The sequence below is a fragment of the Oryctolagus cuniculus genome, chromosome 14 (genome assembly GCF_051225735.1).
Source record: "Oryctolagus cuniculus isolate XC-2025 breed Fujian yellow rabbit chromosome 14, ASM5122573v1, whole genome shotgun sequence".
Taxonomy (NCBI): Eukaryota; Metazoa; Chordata; class Mammalia; order Lagomorpha; family Leporidae; genus Oryctolagus; species Oryctolagus cuniculus.
Window position 1 is genome coordinate 9,179,905 of NC_142880.1, and position 22,748 is coordinate 9,202,652.

The following is a 22,748-nucleotide window of genomic DNA, read 5'->3' on the forward strand; positions in this document are numbered from 1 at the left end:
CAAGTACTGTGTAATCAGCTAGGTCAGTGGTATGCGGCTCTTGTGGCACTTCTACACTCAGACCTACACAAGACTTTTTACCATGTTATTGTCCTCTGATTAACACATTATAAATAAAGTTTCAATAATTTATAGCTTTGTTTTTTCCTATTTGACTTTTTTAAATCCTTATTTATGAATTTCTTTGTTTTGAAAGCAGAACATAGAAGGCTACTAAATTCTTTCAGAATGCCCCTCTCTTTGCCAAGAGCACCCATTATCCATCTCCTTTAGAACCCTGTATTCCTTGTCAGCCTTCATCTCATCTGAACTATGATAAAAACTTCCTAGGCAGACTTTTCTCCTGATTGGAAGATTATCTGTACTGGAAACATTGTAAGACGGCCCCACTAGCATTGTATGCTATGCACTATATTAAAAACTTCAAGAGACAAGCGGCAAGATGGCAGAACAGGAAGGGAGCACACTGATAGTCCGGGAACAGACAGTTTAATAAAAGTGGAGATACTGCAGGTTCAAGGAAGAGTAGGGGAAGAAACAGCAGAGGAAACTCTTCCGGAACGCGTGATTCACAGCGGACCTGCGTGGAGAGCATGGGAGCCCACAGTTCAGGACACCAGAGGCAGACTCAACACACAAGCGCTGGAACGTGAGGTGAGCCGAATCTCAATAGCCCGAAAAACCGGCAGGAAAGCGGAAAGAGGAGACGAGAGGGAACGAGGCCTGAAACCCCATGGGGAAAAGTTCACCAGGCTAACTAGAAGAGAGAGAGAGAGAGAAAAAAAAGTGACTGATACAAACACGAGTTTCTCTCTCTCCGCTCACCTCTCAAAGGCGAGTAAGACAAAGAGCAGGTGCCATCTTGGACATATGTCATAAGCAGGGCGACCTCAGGTCTGCACCAGCCCTCAGCCTAGCAGAAAAATCTGACTCTGCGGGGTAGGAGGATGAAATAACAGAAGATTAGGACCTAGTGAATGTGTGCTGCTACTGAACTGAGACTGTGAAAAAAGAGATGGTGGGGGAGAGAACTCACAGAATTCACGTGACTACTCTCCAGAGATGCTACAATTCCGTAACCTTGGCAACCCAGTGGGAGACTGCAGGATAATTTGAGCCCACACTGAGGGCAATACAGATTCCCTGTGTAGTCTTTGGGAAAGAGCTTCCTATCTCTGGCTCCTGTGGGTTTATCATTTGCCTGCTAACGACCTCCAATTCCGTTCAGCTGTGCAGAATTACTTCCCTTTTGAATCAAAAAAAGAGAGAGAGAGATTTACCACGCCTAACCTGGGAGTGTCACCTTTGGCACACCCCTAACCCTGAGGAACCAAACAGAGCTCTCAGGCCACACCCATCTCAAGCCTCTAAGGCTCCATCAAAAGCACAGTCCACTTAATCTGGAGTCATAGTATAACAAGAAAAAACACCACAGTGAAGAAACCAAAGAATATCTCCAATATGCCAAACAAGAAACGCAAAAACTGAGGTAACAAGAACAAGGAAGACACTAGGACGCCCCCAAATGAAAAAGACACCCAATTCAAGATTATGAAGATGACGAGATAGAAGAAATGCAAGAAGCGGATCTCAAAATTGATAAGAACATTAAGTTCTCAAAAACAAATTCTTGAACTACAGAAATCCTTAATGGACAAGATAGAAAAATCTTTCTCATGAAAATGAAATATTAAGGAGGAATAAAAATGAAATGAAACAACTAGTAGAACATGAAACTGTGATAGTGATGAGAAATCATAATGAAATGAAGAATTCAATAGATCAAATGACAAACACATTAGAGAACCTCAGAAACAAAATGGGTGAAGCAGAAGAGAGAATATCAGACTTAGAAGACAGAGAACAGGAAAGTATACAGTCAAACCAAAGAAAAGAACAGGCATGGAAAGCCAAGACACTCTGGGGGGGAAAAAAAACCTAAATGAAAGATCTCCACGAGTGAGATCCCAGTGGAAAGAACAGGTCATCAAAGAAGGAGGTACCTTTCTCTGAAGGGAGGAGAGAACTTCTACTTTGACCATGGCCTTGTCTAAAAATTATCAGAGTCAGTGAACTCAGGGGGCTTCCATAGCCTTGGCAGCTCATGACAAGAGCCTAGGGTGATTACTGAGGCCATAAACAAGAGCGTCAATTTGTTAAGTCAACAACAGGAGTCACTGTGCACTTACTCCTCATGTAGGATCTTTGGCCTTAGTGTGCTGTATATTGAGATTTAATGCTATAACTAGTACTCAAACAGTACTTTTCACTTTATGTTTCTGTGTGGGAGCAAACTGTTGAAATCTTTACTTAATGTATGCTAAACTGATCTTCTGTATATAAAGAGAATCAAAAATGAATCTTGATGTGAATGGAAGGGGAGAGGGAGTGGATAGGGGAGGGTTGCGGGTTGGAGGGACGTTATGGGGGGGGGAAGCCATTGTAATCCATGTTCTGTACTTTGGAAATTTATATTCATTAAATAAAAGTTAAAAAAAAAAAGAAAAGAAAGAGGAAATTAGAAATCTAAAAAATATTGTCTGGAATCTACAGGATACTATTAAAAAATCCAACATTTGGGTTCTAGGAGTTTCTGAAGGCATGGAGAGGGAGAAAGGATTAGAAGGCCTTTTTAGTGAGATAATAGCAGAAAATTTCCCAGGTTTGGAGAAGGACAGAGACATCCTAGTACAGGAAGCACATAGAACCCCTAGTAAACATGACCAAAGAGATCCTCACCATGACACATTGTAATTAAACTCACCACGGTGAAACAGAAAGAAAAGATCCTAAAATGTGCAAGAGAGAAACGTCAGATTACTCTCAGAGGATCTCCAATTAGACTCACAGCTGACTTCTCATGAGAAACCCTACAAGCTAGAAGGGAATGGCGAGACATAGCCCAGGTACTAAGAAAGAAAAACTGCTAGCCCAGAATATTATATCCTGCAAAGCTATCATTTGTGAATGAAGGTGAAATAAAGACTTTTCATAGCAAACAGAAGCTGAAAGAATTTGTCGCCACTCATCCAGCCCTGCAAAAGATGCTTAAAGATGTGTTGCACACAGAAACACAGAAACACGGTCATCAATATGAAAGAAGGTAAAGGAAGGAAACCTCACAGCAAAAGATCACAGGAAGTTCAAAGCATATATTAGAAAATATCTTTGGCAAATGGCAGGGCAAAGCTACCACTTATCAATAGTCACATTGAACGTGAATGGCCTGAACTGTCAAGTTAAAAGACACCGATTGGCTGATTGGGTTAAGGAACAAAACCCATCTATTTGCTGCTTACAAGAAACTCATCTTTCCAACAAAGATCCATACAGACTGAAAGTGAAAGGCTGCAAAAAGATATTCCATGCCAACAGAAATGAAAAAAGAGCAGGCGTAGCAATCTTAATATCAGACAACATAAACTTTACCACAAAAACTGTTAAGAGAGACAAAGAGGGACACTATATAATGATTAAGGGATCAATTCAACAGGAAGATATAACTATTATCAATGTATATGCACCTAACTACAGGGCACTGGTTTATTTAAAAGATTTGTTAAGGGACTTAAAGGGAGACTTAGACCCCAATACAATAGTACTGGGGGACTTCAATACTCCACTCTCAGAAATACACACATCAACAGGACAGAAGATCAACAAGGAGACAGTAGATTTAAATGACACTACAGCCCAAATGGATCTAATAGGTATATACAGAACTTTCACTCCTACACAGAAAGCATTTACATACTTCTAGCAGTACATGGAACCTTCTCTAGGATTGACCACATACTAGGCCATAAAGCAAGTCTCAGCAAATTCAAAAGAATTAGAATCATACCATGCAGCTTCTCAGACCATAAAGGAATGAAGTTGGAAATTAGCAACTCAGGAATCCCTAGAGCATACGCAAACACATGGAGATTGAACAACATGCTCCTGAATGAACAATGGGTCATAGAAGAAATTAAAAGAGAAATCAAAAATTTTCTGGAAGTAAATGAGGATAACAGCACAACATACCAAAACTTATGGGACGCAGCAAAAGCAGTGTTAAGAGGAAAGTTTATATCAATAGGTGCCTACATCAAGAAATTGGAAAGGCACCAAATAGATGAGCTTTCAATGCATCTCAAGGATCTAGAAAATCTTCAGCAAACCAGACCCAAATCTAGTAGGAGAAGAGAAATAATTAAAATCAGAGAAGAAATCAACAGGAATGAATAAAAAAAAATTACAAGAAATCAGCCAAACGAGGAGCTGGTTTTTTGAAAAAATAAACAAAATGGACACCCCATTGGCCCAACTAACTAAAAAAAGAAAAGACCCAAATCAATAAAATCAGAGACGAAAAAGGAAATGTAACAAGACACCACAGAAATAAAAAGAATCATCAGAAATTACTACAAGAACTTGTATGCCAGCAAACAGGGAAACCTATCAGAAATGGAAAGATTCCTGGACACATGCAACCTACCTAAATTGAACTAGGAAGACATAGAAAACCTAAACAGACCCATAACTGAGACAGAAACGGAAACACTAATAAAGGCCATCCCAACAAAGAAAAGCCTAGGGCCAGATGGATTCACTGCTGAATTTTACCAGACATTTAAAAAGAACTAACTCCAATTCTTCTCAAACTATTCAGAACAAACAAAAAACAGGGAATCCTCCCAAATTCTTTCTATGAAGCCAGCATCACCTTAATTCCTAAGCCGGAAAAAGATGCAGCATTGAAAGAGAATTACAGACCAATATCCCTGATGAACATAGATGCAAAAATCCTCAATAAAATTCTCGCCAATAGAATGTAACAACACATCAGAAAGATCATCCACCCAGACCAAGTGGGATTTATCCCTGGTATGCAGGGATGGTTCAATGTGAGCAAAACAATCAACGTGATACACCACATTAACAGACTGCAGAAGAAAAACCGTATGATTATCTCAATAGACGCCGAGAAAGCATTTGATAAAATACAACATCCTTTCATGATGAAAACTCTAAGCAAACTGGGTTTGGAAGGAACATTCCTCAATACAATCAAAGCAATCTATGAAAAACCCACAACCAACATCCTATTGAATGGGGAAAAGTTGGAAGCATTTCCACTGAGATCTGGTACCAGACAGGGATGCCCACTCTCACCAGTGCTATTCAATATAGATCTCAAAGTTTTAGCCAGAGCTATTAGGCAAGAAAAAGACATTAAAGGGATACAAATTGGGAAGGAATAAGTCAAACTATCCCTTTTTGCAGATGATATGATTCTTTACTTAAGGGATCCAAAGAACTATACGAAGAGACTATTGGAAATCATAGAGGAGTTTGGCAAAGTAGCAGGGTATAAAATCAATGCACAGTGGAGGATGGCCCAAGAACTTGGGCCCTGCACCCCATAGGAGACCAGGATAAGTACCTGGCTCCTAGCCGGCACCGTGGCTCAATAGGCTAATCCTCCACCTTGCGGCACTGGCACACCGGGTTCTAGTCCCAGTCGGGGCGCCGGATTCTGTCCCGGTTGCCCCTCTTCCAGGCCAGCTCTCTGCTATGGCCAGGGAGTGCAGTGGAAGATGGCCCTGGTGCTTGGGCCCTGCACCCCATGGGAGACCGGGAAAAGCACCTGGATCCTGGCTCCTGCCATCGGATCAGCGCGGTGCACTGGCTGCAGCGGCGGCCATTGGAGGGTGAACCAACGGCAAAGGAAGACCTTTCTCTCTCTGTCTGCCTCTCTCTCACTGTCCACTCTGCTTGTCAAAATAAATAAATAAATAAATAAAAATAAGTACCTGGCTCCTGTCATTGGGTCAGCGCAGTGCGCCGGCCACGGCAGCCATTGGAGGGTGAACCAACGGCAAAGGAGGACCTTTCTCTTTGTCCCTCTCTCTCTCACTGTCCACTCTGCCTGTCAAAAAAAAAAATCAATGCACAAAAATCAACAGCTCTTGTATACACAGGCAATGCCACGGCTGAGGAAGAACTTCTAAGATCAATCCCATTCACAATAGCTACAGAAACAATCAAATACCTTGGAATAAACTTAAACAAGGACGTTAAAGATCTCTATGATGAAAACTACAAAACCTTAAGAAAGAAATAGAAGAGGATACCAAAAAATGGAGAAATCTTCCATGCTCATGGATTGGAAGAATCAATATCATCAAAATGACCATTCTCCCAAAAGCAATTTACAGATTCAATGTGATACCAATCAAAATACTGAAGACATTCTTTTCAGACCTGGAAAAAATGATGCTGAAATTCATATGGAGACACAGAAGACCTTGAATAGCTAAAGCAATCTTGTACAACAAAAACAAAGCTGGAGGCATCACAATGCCAGATTTCAGGACATACTACAGGGTAGTTGTAATCAAAACAGCATGGTACTGGTACAGAAACAGATGGATAGACCAATGGAACAGAATAGAAACACGAGATATCAATCCAAACATCTACAGCCAACTTATATTTGATCAAGGATCTAAAACCAATCCCTGGAGTAAGGACAGTCTTTTCAATAAATGGTGCTGGGAAAACTGGATTTCTACGTGCAGAATCATGAAGCAAGACCCCTACCTTTCACCTTACACAAAAATTCACTCAACATGGATTAAAGACTTAAATCTACGACCTGACACCATCAAATTATTAGAGAGCATTGGAGAAACCCTGCAAGATATAGGCACTGGCAAAGAGTTCCTAGAAAGGACCCTGGAGGTGCAGGCAGTCAAAGCCAAAATTAACATTTGGGATTGTATCAAATTGAGAAGTTTCTGTGCTGCATAAGAAACAGTCAGGAGAGTAAAGAAACAACCGACAGAATGGGAAAAAATATTTGCAAACTATGCAACAGATAAAGGGCTGATTACCAGAATCTACAAAGAGATCAAGAAACTCCACAACATCAAAACAAACAACCCACTTAACAGATGGGCCAAGGACCTCAATAGACATTTTTCAAAAGAGGAAAGCCAAATGACCAACAGACACATGAAAAAATGTTCAAGATCACTAGCAATCAGGGAAATGCAAATCAAAACCACAATGAGGTTTCACCTCACCCCAGTTAGAATGGCTCACATACAGAAATCTACCAACAACAGATGCTGGCGAGGATGTGGGGGAAAAGGGACACTAACCCACTGTTGGTGGGAATGCAAACTGGTCAAGCCACTATGGAAGTCAGTCTGGAGATTCCTCAGAAACCTGAAGATAACCCTACCATTCAACCCAGCCATCCCACTCCTTGGGATTTACCCAAAGGAAATTAAATTGGCAAACAAACAAGCTGCCTGCACATTAATGTTTATTGCAGCTCAATTCACAATAGCTAAGACCTGGAGCCAACCTAAATGCCCATAAACAGTAGACTGGATAAAGAAATTATGGGACATGTACTCTATAGAATACTATACAGTAGTCAAAAATAACGAAATCCAGTCATTTGCAACAAGATGGAGGAATCTGGAAAACATTATGCTGAGTGAATTAAGGCAGTCCCAAAGAGACAAATATCATATGTTCTCCCTGATCGGTGACAACTGACTGAGCACCAAAGGGGAAACCTGTTGAAGTGAAATGGACACTATGAGAAACAGTGACTTGATCTGCTCTTGTCCTGACTGTTGATGTACAATGTAATACTTTATCCATTTTAGTATTTTTTCTTTGTTTTGTTCTAGTACTATTGGTTGAACTCTGTAATTAACACACAATTATTCTGAGGTGTTTGTATTTTAACTGAAGAGTGATCCCTCTTAAATATATGAGTGGGAATAAGAGAGGGAATAGGTGTACAATTTGGGATATGCTCAATTGGACTTGCCCCAAATGGTGGAGTTAGAATCATGCCAGGGGATTCCAATACAATCCCATCAAGGTGGCATGTACCAATACCATCTCACTAGTCCAAGTGATCAATTTCAGTTCACAATTGATCACACTGATAGGTCTAAGAGTCAAAGGGAATACACAAACATGACTAGTGTCTGCTAATACTAACTGATAGAACCAAGAAGGGAAAGAACAATCCAGCATGGGAAGCGGGATACACAGCAGACTCATAGAATGGCAGATGTCCTAAATAGCACTCTATCCTCAGAATCAGCCCTTAAGGGATTCAGATCTGGCTGAAGAGCCCATGAGAGTATTTTAGGCATGGAAACCCTAGATACACTGGGGGAAAAAAAAAAGACCTAAATGGAAGATCTCTGTGAGTGAGATCCCAGTGGAAAGAATGGGGCCATCAAAGAAGGAGGTACCTTTCTCTGAAGGGAGGAGAGAACTTCCACTTTGACTATGACTCTGTTGGAATAAGATCAAAGTCAGCAAACTCAAAAGGCTTCCATAGCCTTGACAACTCTTTACTAGAGCCTAGGGAGATTACTGACGCCATAAACAAGAGTGTCAAATTGTTAAGTCAACAACAGGAGTCACTGTGTACTTACTTCTCATGTGGGATCTGTCCTTAATGTGTTGTCCAATGTGAAGTAATGCTATAACTAGTACTGAAACAGTATTTTATACTTTGTTTTTCTGTGTGGGTGTAAATTGATGAAATCTTTACTTAATATATACTAAATCGATCTTCTGTATATAAAGATAATTGAAAATGTATCTTCATGTGAATGGAATGGGAGAGGGAGCAGGAGATGGGAGGGGTGCGAGTGGGAGGGAAATTATGGGGGGGGGCATTGTAATCCATTAACTGTACTTTGGAAATTTATACTTACTAAATAAAAAAAAAAACAGCAAAAAAATAAAATCTTAAAGAATTTAAAAAACAACTTCAAAAATAAAAACAAAAAACGTTTGACGATGTAAAACTTACTGGCTGGCTTTAAAATATTTATAATTGTTGGACAATCAAGGATTTTGTAAAAGAGCTTTTTGATAAATCTTTATTCAACATATAACTTCTCTAAGGAATTCACTGATAATATTTAAGACTACTATTTCTACTTTCTCTTCAAATATTACTTTCACAAACATATATTATTTTTCTTCCTAATTGATGTTTCTACCATCATTAAAAGAATTTCCTTAAATGTAAATATTGATATTTGGAGAGGAATCAAAACGGAGTCTGTTAATTATTAAGAAAAAATGCTAATTGAATTAATAGTAAACAGTTAAAAACCTCTTTACGTAACATTCATGCCCCAGATATCTGGTGACAGGTGTGATTTTTTTTTTTACAGGCAGAGTGGACAGTGAGAGAGACAGACAGAGAGAAAGGTCTTCCTATGCCGTTGGTTCACCCTCCAATGGCCGCCACGGCCAGCGCGCTGCGGCTGGGGCACCGTGCTGATCTGATGGCAGGAGCCAGGTGCTTCTCCTGGTCTCCCATGGGGTGCAGGGCCCAAGCACTTGGGCCATCTTACACTGCACTCCCTGGCCACAGCAGAGAGCTGGCCTGGAAGAGGGGCAACCGGGACAGAATCTGGTGCCCCGACCGGGACTAGAACCTGGTGTGCCGGCGCCACAAGGTGGAGGATTAGCCTAGTGAGCCGCAGCGCCGGCCTTTTTTTTTTTTTTTACAGGTGATTTTTAACATGTGGAAACTTCAAGGGCAAACACAGTTGCACTGTCACCACTACAGGCTCAGAACGGGAGGCCCAGTGATGGACCCCTCATCACCTACCCTGAGATCCTCTTGTTCCCTCCTGCCTCTGGTCACCTTGGTGATCCCAGAACAGCCATTCTCTCAGAACACCTAATAGTGGATACACAGGACATGCAAATCGGCTGCAATGGAGACAGGGTTCTAGAAACACAATTATGCAGGCTTCAGAATTGGCTGCCACATCATTCCACTGTGAACAATCACTTCTCCAAACTCTTTGAGTGGAATTAGGAATTCAAAGTGTAAACAATGGAACTCCCTAACCAGACAGACAACTAACTGGAGGCTCACAAAGCCAGGTTTTCAGCAGGACAGGATAGACTACAATAGGGGGCAAGAAAAAACAAAATCTAAGATTTTTTTTTTCTTGACAGGCAGAATTAGACAAAGAGAGACAGAAAGAATGGTTGGTTCACCCCCCAAATGGCCGCCACAGCCGGGTCACTGCACAGATTCCAAGCCAGGAGCCAGGTGCTTCCTCCTGGTCTCCCATGTGGGTGCAGGGCCCAAGCACTTGGGCCATCCTCCACTGCCTTCCCGGGCCACAGCAGAGAGCTGGACTGGAAGAGGAGCATCTGGGACAGAATCCGGCGCCCCAGTGGGGACTGGAACCCGGTGTGCCGGCGCCGCAGGCAGAGGATTAGCCAAGTGAGCCACGGCACCAGCCCAAATCTAAGTTTTTATACCCTCCCTCAGAACATAACAAAAGAATATTAACAATGTGCTGAAACATATGACTGTTACAATGGTCAATGCAGCAAATCTAGTATCAACACCCAAACTTTCAGAAACTTCAAAACAAAGTCATGTGAAAATATTCTGTCATTCTAGGAGATGTGCCTTTCTTCCAGTTGAGGTAAATTACACTCAACTGCATCAGTGTTCCAGTGGTTCTTTCCCATTCTTTCACCAGTTCACTTATGGAATCTTCTAAGGATCAATGCATCTTTAGCTTCCTCAATCTTTTGAATGCATATATGGAGTCTTCAAAAAGTCCATGGATAGTGGATGTTATTGAAAAACTACACATGGATTTCAAATGTCTTGCACCAAAATAAGCTTACCTTTTCCTTATATTTCCATGAACTTTTTTAGTTCCTCCTGCATATGAGTATACATCTCATTCTTACTATTTTCATCATAACAAAATGGTGATTTGATATACTGCACCAATTTTATTAATCTGAAGTTCAGTATAAAATATCATAAATACAGTTTTAATTAACTATGCCATTACTTGGAGTAAGCTTGGGTCTATATTACAGGAAATCAAATGTAGCAATTTCAGACAAAGTCACTGTCATATCACCTAGATTTGTTAGAGTAGGTATGGAACACCTCAACACATTGGTCCATGTATGCACATTAAAAATAAAGAATTATTTACTGAGCATTTTGTCACTGCAGATAAAGAAAACAAATATTTTGCAAACAAATTTTATACATATACTTACTTTTTAGATACAAAGCTGTCATCACTATTAAACATCTGTAAGATGGAGAAATGTATCATGAACTACATGGATGTCCATAAGATCCTTGGGTTTTGACTCTGGGCAGGTACAGTTGCTGCATCTACACAGTAACCAGCCATCTTGGGGAACCGAACAGAATACTTAAAAAGAAGGCATTTGAACATTTCAGAAATTGCTTCAGGTATTGTATTTCATTCAGGAAATTGCCTATAAAAATATCACATCCCTGAAGTACAGAAACATTTGAAAATTGTTCATTAAGCATGAGTAAATCCTGTGATTATAAGAAAGAGACAGAGTTTGTATAGGCACTATTTTGATGCCTTAATATTTAGAAAATTCACAAGCCACCATTTTTTAATGATTAAAAACACAGACTGTATGTAATTAATCTAATGATTAGTTCAAACCTTAGAAGTCCTTTTCTTTCCAGCTTAATAATGTTTTCTTTGATTTCTTAGTGACAAATAGTTGGTAAAACAATTGCCATATTCTATTTTAGATATGAGAACATAATCAGCTCAGATATGCAATCTGGGTGCCCAGAATGGCAAAAATAATAAAGATTCTATACATAAAAAATGTCACACAGTATAATGCAAACAAAACATTGCAATAAAAACAAAGGAAATTTTTATTTAAAAACAGCTACTTATGGACTGAGGTAGACAGTGGTCAAGAGGTTAGGTTTGGGCATTAAAGTCCTGTAAAAAGATCATTTGGGAAAAAAAAGGATGGGGGTCAGCACCATGGCTCACTTGGCTAATCCTCCACCTGTGGTGCCAGCATCCCATATGGGCACCGGGTTCTAGTCCCAGCTGCTCCACTTCCAATCCAGCTTTCTGCTGTGGCCCGGGAAGGCAGTGGAGGAGGGCCAAGTCCCTGCGCGCCTGCACCCGCATGGGAGACCAGGAAGAGGCACCTGGCTTCTGGCGACGGATCAGCGCAGTGCCGGCTGTGGTGGACATTTGGGGAGTGAACCAACTGAAGGAAGACCTTTCTCTCTGTCTCTCTCTGTCAAATATAAAATTAAAAAAAAAAAAAGATCATTTGAGGCAGCATTTGGCACAGCAGTTCAGATGCTGTTTGGGATTCCCCAATCCCGTGTAGGAGAGCCTGGATTTGAGTCCTGGCTCTATTTCCCGTTGTAGTTCCCTGCTAATGCACACCTTGGGAAGCAGCAGGTGATGACTCAAAGAGTTGGGTCCCTACCACCTACCTGGGAGAACCAGACTGAGTTCCTGGTGGCTTTGACCTGGCTCAACTCCAGCTGGTGCAGGCATCTGGGGAGTAAATCAGTAGATGGAAAATCTTTTTCTGTCTCTCTCTCTCTGTCACTCTGCCTTTCAACTAAACATTTTAAAGATAATCTGAATATTTCATGGGCATAAACTTTGTATAACAATGTATCACTTAATTTGTGTTTCATGAAATAAAATTTCCCTAAATAAATTTTTTAATTCTGGAGAAATAAAGTTTAAGTTCTTAAAAACATTGGCATTGGGAGACCAAAAGATAGGAATACAACACAGTTCCAATCACAACACATTCTGCCATGCATATAAAGAGAAAAAATTAGATGCTAACATTTAATCAGTCAGCTCTGGTGAGAATTTCCAGCCAAAGTACTTATTTTTTTACATCAAAGGCTGTTTCACTTAACTAATTGTGTTGACTGTGTAATATTTTTTTTAACTTTTATTTAATGAATATAGATTTCCAAAGTACAGCTTATGGATTACATTGGCTCCCCCCCACCCCGATGACTTCACTCCCACCCACAACCCTCCCCTTTCCCGCTCTCTCTCCCCTTCCATTCATATCAAGATTCATTTTCAATTTTCTATGTATACAGAAGATCAGTTTAGTATACATTAAGTAAAGATTTCCACAGTTTGCACCCACATAGAAACACAAAGTAAAAATACTGTTTGAGTACTCGTTATAGCATTAACCTCAATGTACAGCACATTAAGGACAGAGATCCTACATGAGGAGTAAGTGCACAGTGACTCCTGTTGTTGACTTAACAAATTGACACTCTTGTTTATGGCATCAGTAATCACCCTAGGCTCTTGTCATGAGCTGCCAAGGCTATGGAAGCCCCCTGAGTTCAACACTCTGATCATATTTAGACAAGGCCATGGTCAAAGTGGATCAGGGAGAACATATGATACTTAGCCTTTGGGACTGGCTTATTTCACTCAGCATGATGTGTTCCAGATTCCTCCATTTTGTTGCAAATGACTGGATTTCATTGTTTTTTACTGTGGTATAGTATTCTAAAGAGTATATATCCCATACTTTCTTTATCCAGTCTACTGTTGATGGGCATTTAGGTTGGTTCCAGGTCTTAGCTATTGTGAATTGTGCTGCAATAAACATTAGGGTGCAGACCGCTTTTTTGTTTGCCAATTTAAATTCCCTTGGGTAAATTCCAAGGAGTGGGATGGCTGGGTCGAATGGTAGGGTTATATTCAGGTTTCTGAGGAATCTCCAGACTGACGTCCATAGTGGCTTGACCAGTTTGCATTCCCACCAACAGTGGGTTAGTGTCCCTTTGTCCCCACATCCTCGCCAGCATCTGTTGTTGGTAGATGTCTGTATGTGAGCCATTCTAACTGGGGTGAGGTGAAACCTCATTGTGGTTTTGATTTGCATTTCCCTGATTGCTAGTGATCTTGAACATTTTTTCATGTGTCTGTTGGTCATTTGGCTTTCCTCTTTTGAAAAATGTCTATTGAGGTCCTTGGCCCATCTGTTAAGTGGGTTGTTTGTTTTGATGTTGTGGAGTTTCTTGATCTCTTTGTAGATTCTGGTAATCAGCCCTTTATCTGTTGCATAGTTTGCAAATATTTTTTCCCATTCTGTCGGTTGTTTCTTTACTCTCCTGACTGTTTCTTTTGCAGTACAGAAACTTCTTAATTTGATGCATCCCAATAGTTGATTTTGGCTTTGACTCCCTGTGCCTCCCGGGTCTTTTCCAGAAACTCTTTGCCTGTGCCAATATCTTGAAGGGTTTCTCCAATGTTCTCTAATAACTTGATGGTGTCAGGTCAGCTGTGTGGTATTATCTCCTGAATCAAAAAATAAAAAAAATAAATAAAAAAAGAGATTTACCATGCATAACCTGAGGGTGTCACCTTTGCACACCCGTAACCCGGAAGAACCAAGCAGAGCTCTTAGGCCACACCCATCTCAAGCCTCCAAGGCTCCTCCAATAGCAGGCAGTCCACTTAACACAGACATAGTATTACAAAAAAAAAAAAACTCACAGTGAGGGAAGAAGAATTAACAATGCCAAGCAACAAACACAAAAATCGAGGGAACAAGATCAACGAAAACACTATGACGCCTCCAAATAAACAAAACACACCAAGCCAAGATTATGAAGATGACGAGATAGAAGAAATGCAAGATATGGATTTCAAAAAATTTATGATAAGAACATTTAGAAGTTTTCAAAAGCAAATCCTTGAACTACAGAAATCCTTATTGGACAGGATTGAAAATCTCTCTCATGAAAATGAAATTTTAAGGAAGAATCAAAATGAAACGCAGAAACTAGTAGAACAGGAAAGTGTGATAGTGAAGAGAAATCAAAATGAAATGAAGAGCTCAATAGATCAAATGACAAACACATTAGAAAGCCTTAAAAACAGAGTCAGTGAAACAGAAGAGAGAATATCGGACTTAGAAGACAGAGCACAGGAAAACATACAGTCAAACCAAAGAAAAGAAGAGGAAATTAGAAATCAAAAAATATTGTCGGGAATCTACAGGATACTATTAAAAAAAACCAACATTCGAGTTCTAGGAGTTCCTGAAGGCATGGAGAGAGAGAAAGGATTAGAAGGCCTTTTTAGTGAGATACTAGCAGAGAACTTTCCAGGTTTGGAGAAGGACAGAGACATCCAAGTACAGGAAGCTCATAGAACCCCCAGTAAACATGACCAAAAGAGATCCTCACCACAACACGTTGTAATTAAACTCTCCACAGTGAAACATAAAGAAAAGATCCTAAAAAGTGCAAGAGAGAAACGTCAGATTACTCTCAGAGAATCTCCAATCAGACTCACAGCAGACTTCTCATGAGAAACCCTACAAGCTAGGAGGGAATGGCAAGATATAGCCCAGGTACTAAGAGAGAAAAATTGCCAGCTCAGAATGTTATATCCTGCTAAGCTCTCATTTATGAATGAAAGTGAAATAAAGACCTTTCATAGCAAACAGAATTTGAAAGTTTGCCGCCACTCGTCCGGCCCTACAAAAGATACTTAAAGATGTGCTACACTCAGAAACACAGAAACACGGCCATCAATATGAAAGAAGGTAAAGGAAGAAAACCTACCAGTAAAAGAGCATGGGAAGCTCAAAGCATATACTAGAAAATATCTCCGGGAAAATGGCAGGGCAAAGTCACTATGTATCAATAGTCACATTAAACGTTAATGGACTTAACTCTTCAGTTAAAAGACACCAATTGGCTGATTGGCTTAAGGAACAAAACCCAACTATTTGTTGCCTACAAGAAACACATCTCTCTAACAAAGATGCATGTTGACTGTGTAATACTATAGAACTTTATTTTCTCGAAATACATGGATATTTGTATTTAACATAATAAAATCTAACATTTAAAGAGGATATTACAAAATACATATTTGATATTTACAATGCTAGATGACTTTATTTTATTTATTTGAAAGAGTTACAAAGAGAGAGAAAGGTCTTCCATCCGCTAGTTCACTCCCCAGATGGCCACAACTGCTGGAGCTGGGCCGATTTAAAGCCAGGAGCTTCCTCCAGGTCTTCCACGTGGGTGTAGAAGCCCAAGGACTTGGGCCCTCTTCCATTGCTTTCCCAAGCCATTGCAGAGAGCTGGATCTGAAGCGATCAGCCAGGACTCAAATCGGCACCCATAAGGGAGGCTGGTGCCGCAGGCCAGGGCTTTAACCCACTGTGCCTTCAGTAGTGGCCCCAAGGAAAGACTTGTGTAAGGATGTCAGCGACACCAAAAGGAGTTTTGGTGATGAAGACAATGACAATCACAGGACAATTAATCCATGTCCTGCTCTCTCCATGATGGTCTTGGTAATATGGGGTGGGACTCTTTGCAATTCCTTTTATCTTTCTGTTTATAGCTCATTAAGCTACATGATGTGAAATATTTAATGCAAGCATTATTTGCACACTGTAAAATGGTTTCTATTTGTAATCAGTAGTGAATATTAGACTTTTAATAAGTAACTGCTGGGTAGAACTATACTAACAACATCTCATTTATGTATCCTGAAGTTAAAAGTGACTTTATCTTCATAAAATCGTGCTAGTTGTCTGGTGCTCGGGTCTGGCATATTGGTATCTCGATTAATCACTTGTTTCTGATTGTGTTCCTGCTGATATTCGAATAATGTTATTATCTTAGTTTAATTTTGCTCTCCCATTGTAACCTGAAAATTTATTCTGTTTACTTTGCAGAACAAAAAGGATCTATGCTACTGTCTTATTTTTAAAACTAAATTACAAATTATTTTATAGAAAATAGAACTATGGATGGGGACAAAGAAATTGAAGCTAATGAAAAATGGTAACATCTAAATGGCCCAATACCTGTATGTTTGTTTTTCAGAGAGCCAGAAATATTACATTTCTAAGGGATAAATATAGGAGAAACTTGGAATAACATTATCATGTGATACAAAAATCAGTGAAGTAAGCTGACAGTAAAGGAAATGAACTTACAGTATAAATTTGTATGATAGAGAGCTAAAATCCTTTCCATTGTTCACAAAATGGGTAAGTTCAAAGTAAGTACACCACCAAGAAAAAAGGAAATTTTCCATGTTGGTGCAATAATCAGGGAGACAGAATTTGTTCCTCTTGAATCCGAGAGCAGGGACACGAAATTATGTCTCCCACATGTCACTGCAAGTATTATTTTATATTTCTGTTTTTAATTTCTAGAAAAATATTTGACATTTTAATATAAGTGCAAACGGTAAAGATTATTGAGAATATATATAATTATAAAAATACGGCCGGCGCCGCGGCTCACTAGGCTAATCCTCTGCCTGTGGCGCCAGCACTCCGGGTTCTAGTCTGGGTCGGGGTGCCGGATTCTGTCCCAGTTGCTCCTCCTCCATTCCAGCTCTCTATTGTGGCCTGGGAGTACAGTGGAGGACAGCCCAAGTGCTTGGGTCCTGCACCTGCATGGGAGACCAGGAGAAGCACCTGGCTCCTGGCTTCGGATGAGCGTGGTACGCCGGCCGCAGTGACCATTGGGGGGTGAACCAACGGAAAAAAGGAAGACCTTTGTCTCTGTCTCTCTCTCTCACTGTCCACTCTGCCTGTCAAAAAAAATATATATATATAGAGAGAGAGCTCCATATGTTGCTAAATATTTGACAATTTCCTCCCATTCAAATCCATTTTTGAAAGATTTTTGAGTAAACAGAATCATTCACTGAATCTCTGAGTTTTACTAATCTACTATCCCTTTGAATTCAGCTTGATTTTCTGCTTGTTACAGTCTTATTTCTTATTTTTACTTTTCAACAATGTGTGTGTAACATTTTGTATATGTATGATAAAGATTTGAAATAACAATTCTGTGGATATTGTAGTCAGTTTCTACTTTCTGGAATTTAAGTTCTCTAATGTTAATCAAACTTTATAAGCAAAACCAGAAGAAAAAAATTCTTGCTACTTAATGCTTTCATGAAATTTCTAAAACATGACAAAATTAGTCTGGACAGTATTTACTCACTTACCATAATTACTTAAACTGAAGTTTTAAATTAAAAGAGCCCATGGGGGGGGGGGGGAAGAGCCCATGAGAGTATTTTAGCATGGAAAGCCAAGACACTCTGGAAAAAAAAAAAAAAAAAGCCTTGTGAGTGAGATCCCAGTGGAAAGAACGGGCCATCAAAGAAGGAGGTACCTTTCTCTGAAGGGAGGAGAGAATTTCCACTTTGACTATGACCTTGTCTAAACAAGATCAGAGTTTGCGAACTCAAAAGGCTTCCATAGCCTTGGCAACTCATGACAAGAGCCTAGGGTGATTACTGATGCCATAAACAAGAGTGTCAATTGTTAAATCAACAATGGGAGTCACTGTGCACTTATTCCCCACGTAGGATCTCTATCCTTAATGTATTGCACAATGTGAACTAACGCTATAAGTAGTACTCAAACAGTACTTTACACTTCGTGCTTCTGTGTGGGTGTGAACTGTTAAAATCTTTACTTAATATATACTAAATTGATCTTCTGTATATAAAGATAATTGAAAATGAATCTCGATGCGAACGGAATGGGAGAGTGAGCAGTAGATGGGAGAGTTGTGAGTGGGAGGGAAGTTATGGGGGCAGAAAAAGCCACTGTAATCCAAAAGCTGTACTTGAGAAATTTATATTTATTAAATAAAAGTTCAAAAAAATCAATAAAGACCAGGTAAACTAGAATATTTATATGAACTAAGAAGACATGAAAAGCTAGCACAGGTTGAACATCCCCATTACAAAAATTCTGAAATACTACAAAATCCAAAACCTTTTTAGCAGGTACATGACTCCACAAGTGGAAAATACCACCCCTGACTTCCTATGACTCATGGTAGTCAAAATGCAGACATTAAAATTATTGTCTACAATTTCCTTCAGGCTCTATGCATAAGGTACATATAAAATATAATTTTTTTTATATTTAAACTTGGGTTCTATCCTCAGGATATATCATTTAGACTATGCAAATATCCAAAACCTGAAAAAATTGAAATTTAAAACATTTCTGGAAAGAAGCAATCTGAAAACACTTTACTTTAAATTTTATTTTATTTTTACCTGAGTAATGTGAATGCTAAAATACTAACTCAAACCATAGATCAACACTGCTTTAATTGTTGGTTTTAAACTGCTTCTGGAAAAGATGGGAAATGTGGATTTGAATTTTTTCTTTCTGCATGAACCAACTATAATAGCTAGCAAAATAAATGAAAGAACAGTTTTCAGATCTTCGACATTAAACAGGCATTAAATCCTGAGAAATCGATTCAAATGCACTAGGACATATGATTCCCCAGAAGGCTGCCTAGAGAGTTTCTAGGCTGTGAGTCTTGGGGAAAGGGAGTGCAAACAGAGCGCAGAGGCCTTACTCCTTACTCCTACGAGGCAGCAGAACTGGGAAGCCAGGGAGGACAGAGCAGCTCTAACTTCATACGGCTCTGTGCCAGTGAAGAGGAAGCACCAGGGACATACACAACGTACCCACCAAGCCATCAGCTGAGTACTGAGCAGCAGGCAAGTGTTCAGAAATACCCAAGACACACCAAAGAATCATCTGGAAGAAACAGCAAGATGTCAAATGGCATAGACATTAGTCTGAGTTCCTACCAGTCAGGTAAGGACTCTTTATAATTCAAAAAAGAGCACCAAAAAAAAACAAAACAAACAAAAAAAAAAACAAAAACAAAAAAACAAAAACAAAAACACAACACACCACCACATTGCCTCAGTAGTGTGGAACATTATCTCCAGACTAAAAGTTGCTTTCATCCTGCCTATAAGTGTTCAGAAGTGTTCAGAAACAGATCTCAAAATAACCAAATGCGCTTTAACTATTTTATTATTTATTAAAACAAAGCTCAAAGTAATTTATAAGAAAATACAAATATTCAGTAAAGAAAAATTCCTAATGCCTGGAATTCAAAAAAGTCACTAGGCATGAAAAATACAACCTACAATAAGGAGAAAGGTAATTTGGTAGACACAGATCGAAGAATGAAGAGGGTAACAGAATTAATTATTTAGTTATGACTACCTTTCATATGTTCACAAAAGTAGAGCAAAGGCTAACTATATTGAACAGAATCATGAAAGAAATAGACACTCGAATGGGGGTGGGCACCTGGCATAGTGATTAAGATCCAGGTTAAGACACCTACATCCTGTATCCAAGTACGTGGGTTAGAGAATTGGCTGCACTCCTGACTCCAGCTTCCTGCCAACTGCATGTCTAGGGCATCAGCGAGTTAGGGATCATGCAGTTTGGTCCCTGCCATGCACCTGTGAGACCTGGATTAAGTTGCTGGCTCTCAGCTTTGGCTTGGCGCAGTCCTACATGCTGCAGACATCTGGGGAGTTAACCAGCAGAACCAAACCTCCTGTCTGTGGCCATCTCTTTCTGATTCTCACATTAAAAAAAAAAAAAAAAAACACTAAAGAGATGAAAATACAATTGATGAAATTTAAAATGGACTTAGTAGGGTTATAAGCAGATTAGTGTAAGGAAAAAGTTTAAATTTGAGGAATATCAATAAAAATTGCAGAAATAAAAATGCTGATTTAAAAATGAACAGGCTTAAGTTAACTGTGAAGAAAACTAAGTAGCCTGATACATGTGAAAGTGATATACCATGAAAAAAAAAAGCAGAAAGTACAGAAAAAAAACTAAATAATGTCTACATTTTCTACATTTAATAAAAATTATAAAGTTTCAGATGTACCAAAGCCAATGACTTACACGCATAAATAACAAACAAAAACCTAAACACTCTGGAACCGGTTCAGTGAGACGTCTCAGTTTGTAAGAATATGAAAGGTCAAGTGCCCCTATTTTCCTGGATATGCACTGCTTCTATGGAAAACTCATTTATCCTGTGCAAAGCAAACAGCAAGGAAATGGGAGAAATGAAGCCTGACTACTGGCCAGTCATCTCAACTGATTACACAGAGTAACTCAGGTGCTGACCAACTTTTAAAATGTCACTGTCTTGAATGGGAGAAAATATTTGCACACTATTCTACTGATAAAGGATTTTTATCTCGAATCTTTAAAGAGTTCAAGAAACTCAACAACAACAAGGCAAACAATCCAGTTAAGAAATGGGCAAAGGAATTGAACCGGCATTTTTCAAGAGAGGAAATTCAAATGCCTAACAGACACAGGAAAACAATGCCCAGGATCACTAGCCATCAATGAAATGCAAATCAAAACCATACCTCAGTTAGAATGACTCTCATACAGAAATCAAAAAACAACAATGCTGACAAGGATGTGAGGAGAAATGTACCCTAATCTACTGTTGGTGGGAATGTAAACTGGTCCAGCCACTGCAGAAGACGGTATGGAGATATCTCAGAAATCTGAATATAGATCTACCATATGATCCATCTCACTCCTGAGAATTTACCCAAAGGAAATGAAATCAGGCTATGAAAAAGTATTCTGTACCTCCATGTTTATTGCAGCTCAATTCACAACTGCTAAGATATGAAATCAACCCAGATGTCCATCAGCTGAAGACTGGATAAGGAAATTATGGCATATGGAATACTACAGAGCAGTTTAAAAAATGAAATTCTATCATTTGCAACAAAGTAGATTCAAATAAAACACATTATACTTAGTGAAATAAGACAACCCCCAAGAGACAAATACCATATGTTCTCCCTGACCAGTGGTAACTACATTCTGGAAAATAGACAACCTTTGTTATTTTTAAAAGGAGGTAATCAACTTCAACTGGCTAGATGTAACTTGCCCTACACTGGTAGATTGAAAAGGAGCTAAAGGTGGTAAATCATTCCATTTTGTGGATGTGACCCATCATCCTGATATCCTGGCAGGACCATGAAACTCCACAACATCACTATGGAATCCATTCTGACCTGGAAGAACTCAGGACTGAGGGAGACACTTTGGTTTCTCAAGCCCTCCATGGCCAGGGAATAAAACTACAGGAGACAGGCCTGGGTAGTCCCTACAGGATGCATGCTGTGGGCTTGGGTTTTGTGGTTTATGGTATGGTTTTGGTTTTCTGGCCAGTCTTCTGTCTCTGTGTGCCCCCTTCACGCTAGCATTCTCCATAGTGCACAAAAGGCACCTGCATGCAGCCTCTGTATGGAATGAGGCAAGTTCAGGGCACAGCAAGCACTTGGCTGCTTCTCTGCTTGTAAGACCCCAACACCAACCCACATCACAATCCTGTATTATATATGAAGGGCTTCAAACCATTTGTGGAAAATGGAATTAAAAGATAACATACATTTTTGGTGAACTTTCTGAAGCCCTTCACATGCCCTGTGTTGTGCTTCTATCTGATGTAAGTTAAATCCCCGGACTATTAAAGTAGCTTTTAAGGGTTGGTGTATGTCCATGACTACATTCATGACTGGCGACTGAAGTAGAGGGAGTATCAGTAGCATTTTCCAAGTCCTGTTTTCAGATAGCTGGTCAATATAAGCATTATTCAGACTACTATACACAATCATTTAATGTCCTTTTGATTGTAGCTGTGGCCTCCTTTGCCAATGCTTTCATTCTGCAATTCACATGGACCCTGTGCAAGTCTATTTTGCTGGAAGCCTTTTACTAGCTGTTATATATTAATGTTAGCCATCGCAAAACACACGGAACGCCAGAATAAGGGAAAGGGTTTATTGGGGAACACCCAACAGACCGGAGTGAAGGGGTGGCAAAGGGAAAGAGAGAGAGAAAGAGAGTATAAGAGAGAGAGACAGAGGAGAGGAGGTAATGAGAGAAGACAGAGCAGAGAGAGAGCCAAAAGAGCAGGAGAAAAGCCAAGACAGCCACGTGTTCAGGAACAGGCCCTTTCAAAACTTTGCCTGAGGGCG

The 22,748-nt window shown here is 39.7% G+C and overlaps 1 long non-coding RNA gene across 4 annotated transcripts in view; it reads right to left on the reverse strand.

The window, feature by feature from the left end:
* LOC149122234 (uncharacterized) overlaps positions 1-22,748 on the reverse strand; it is a 335,113-nt gene that overhangs the window by 187,376 nt on the left and 124,989 nt on the right. Inside the window, exon 3 of one of the 4 annotated variants that reach the window (XR_016220446.1) lies at positions 13,422-14,189. The exons of the other annotated variants lie outside the window; for them this stretch is intronic. This is a non-coding gene — a long non-coding RNA (uncharacterized LOC149122234). Of the gene's footprint in view, positions 1-13,421; positions 14,190-22,748 lie in introns of those variants that run through there. 4 annotated transcript variants of the gene reach the window in all.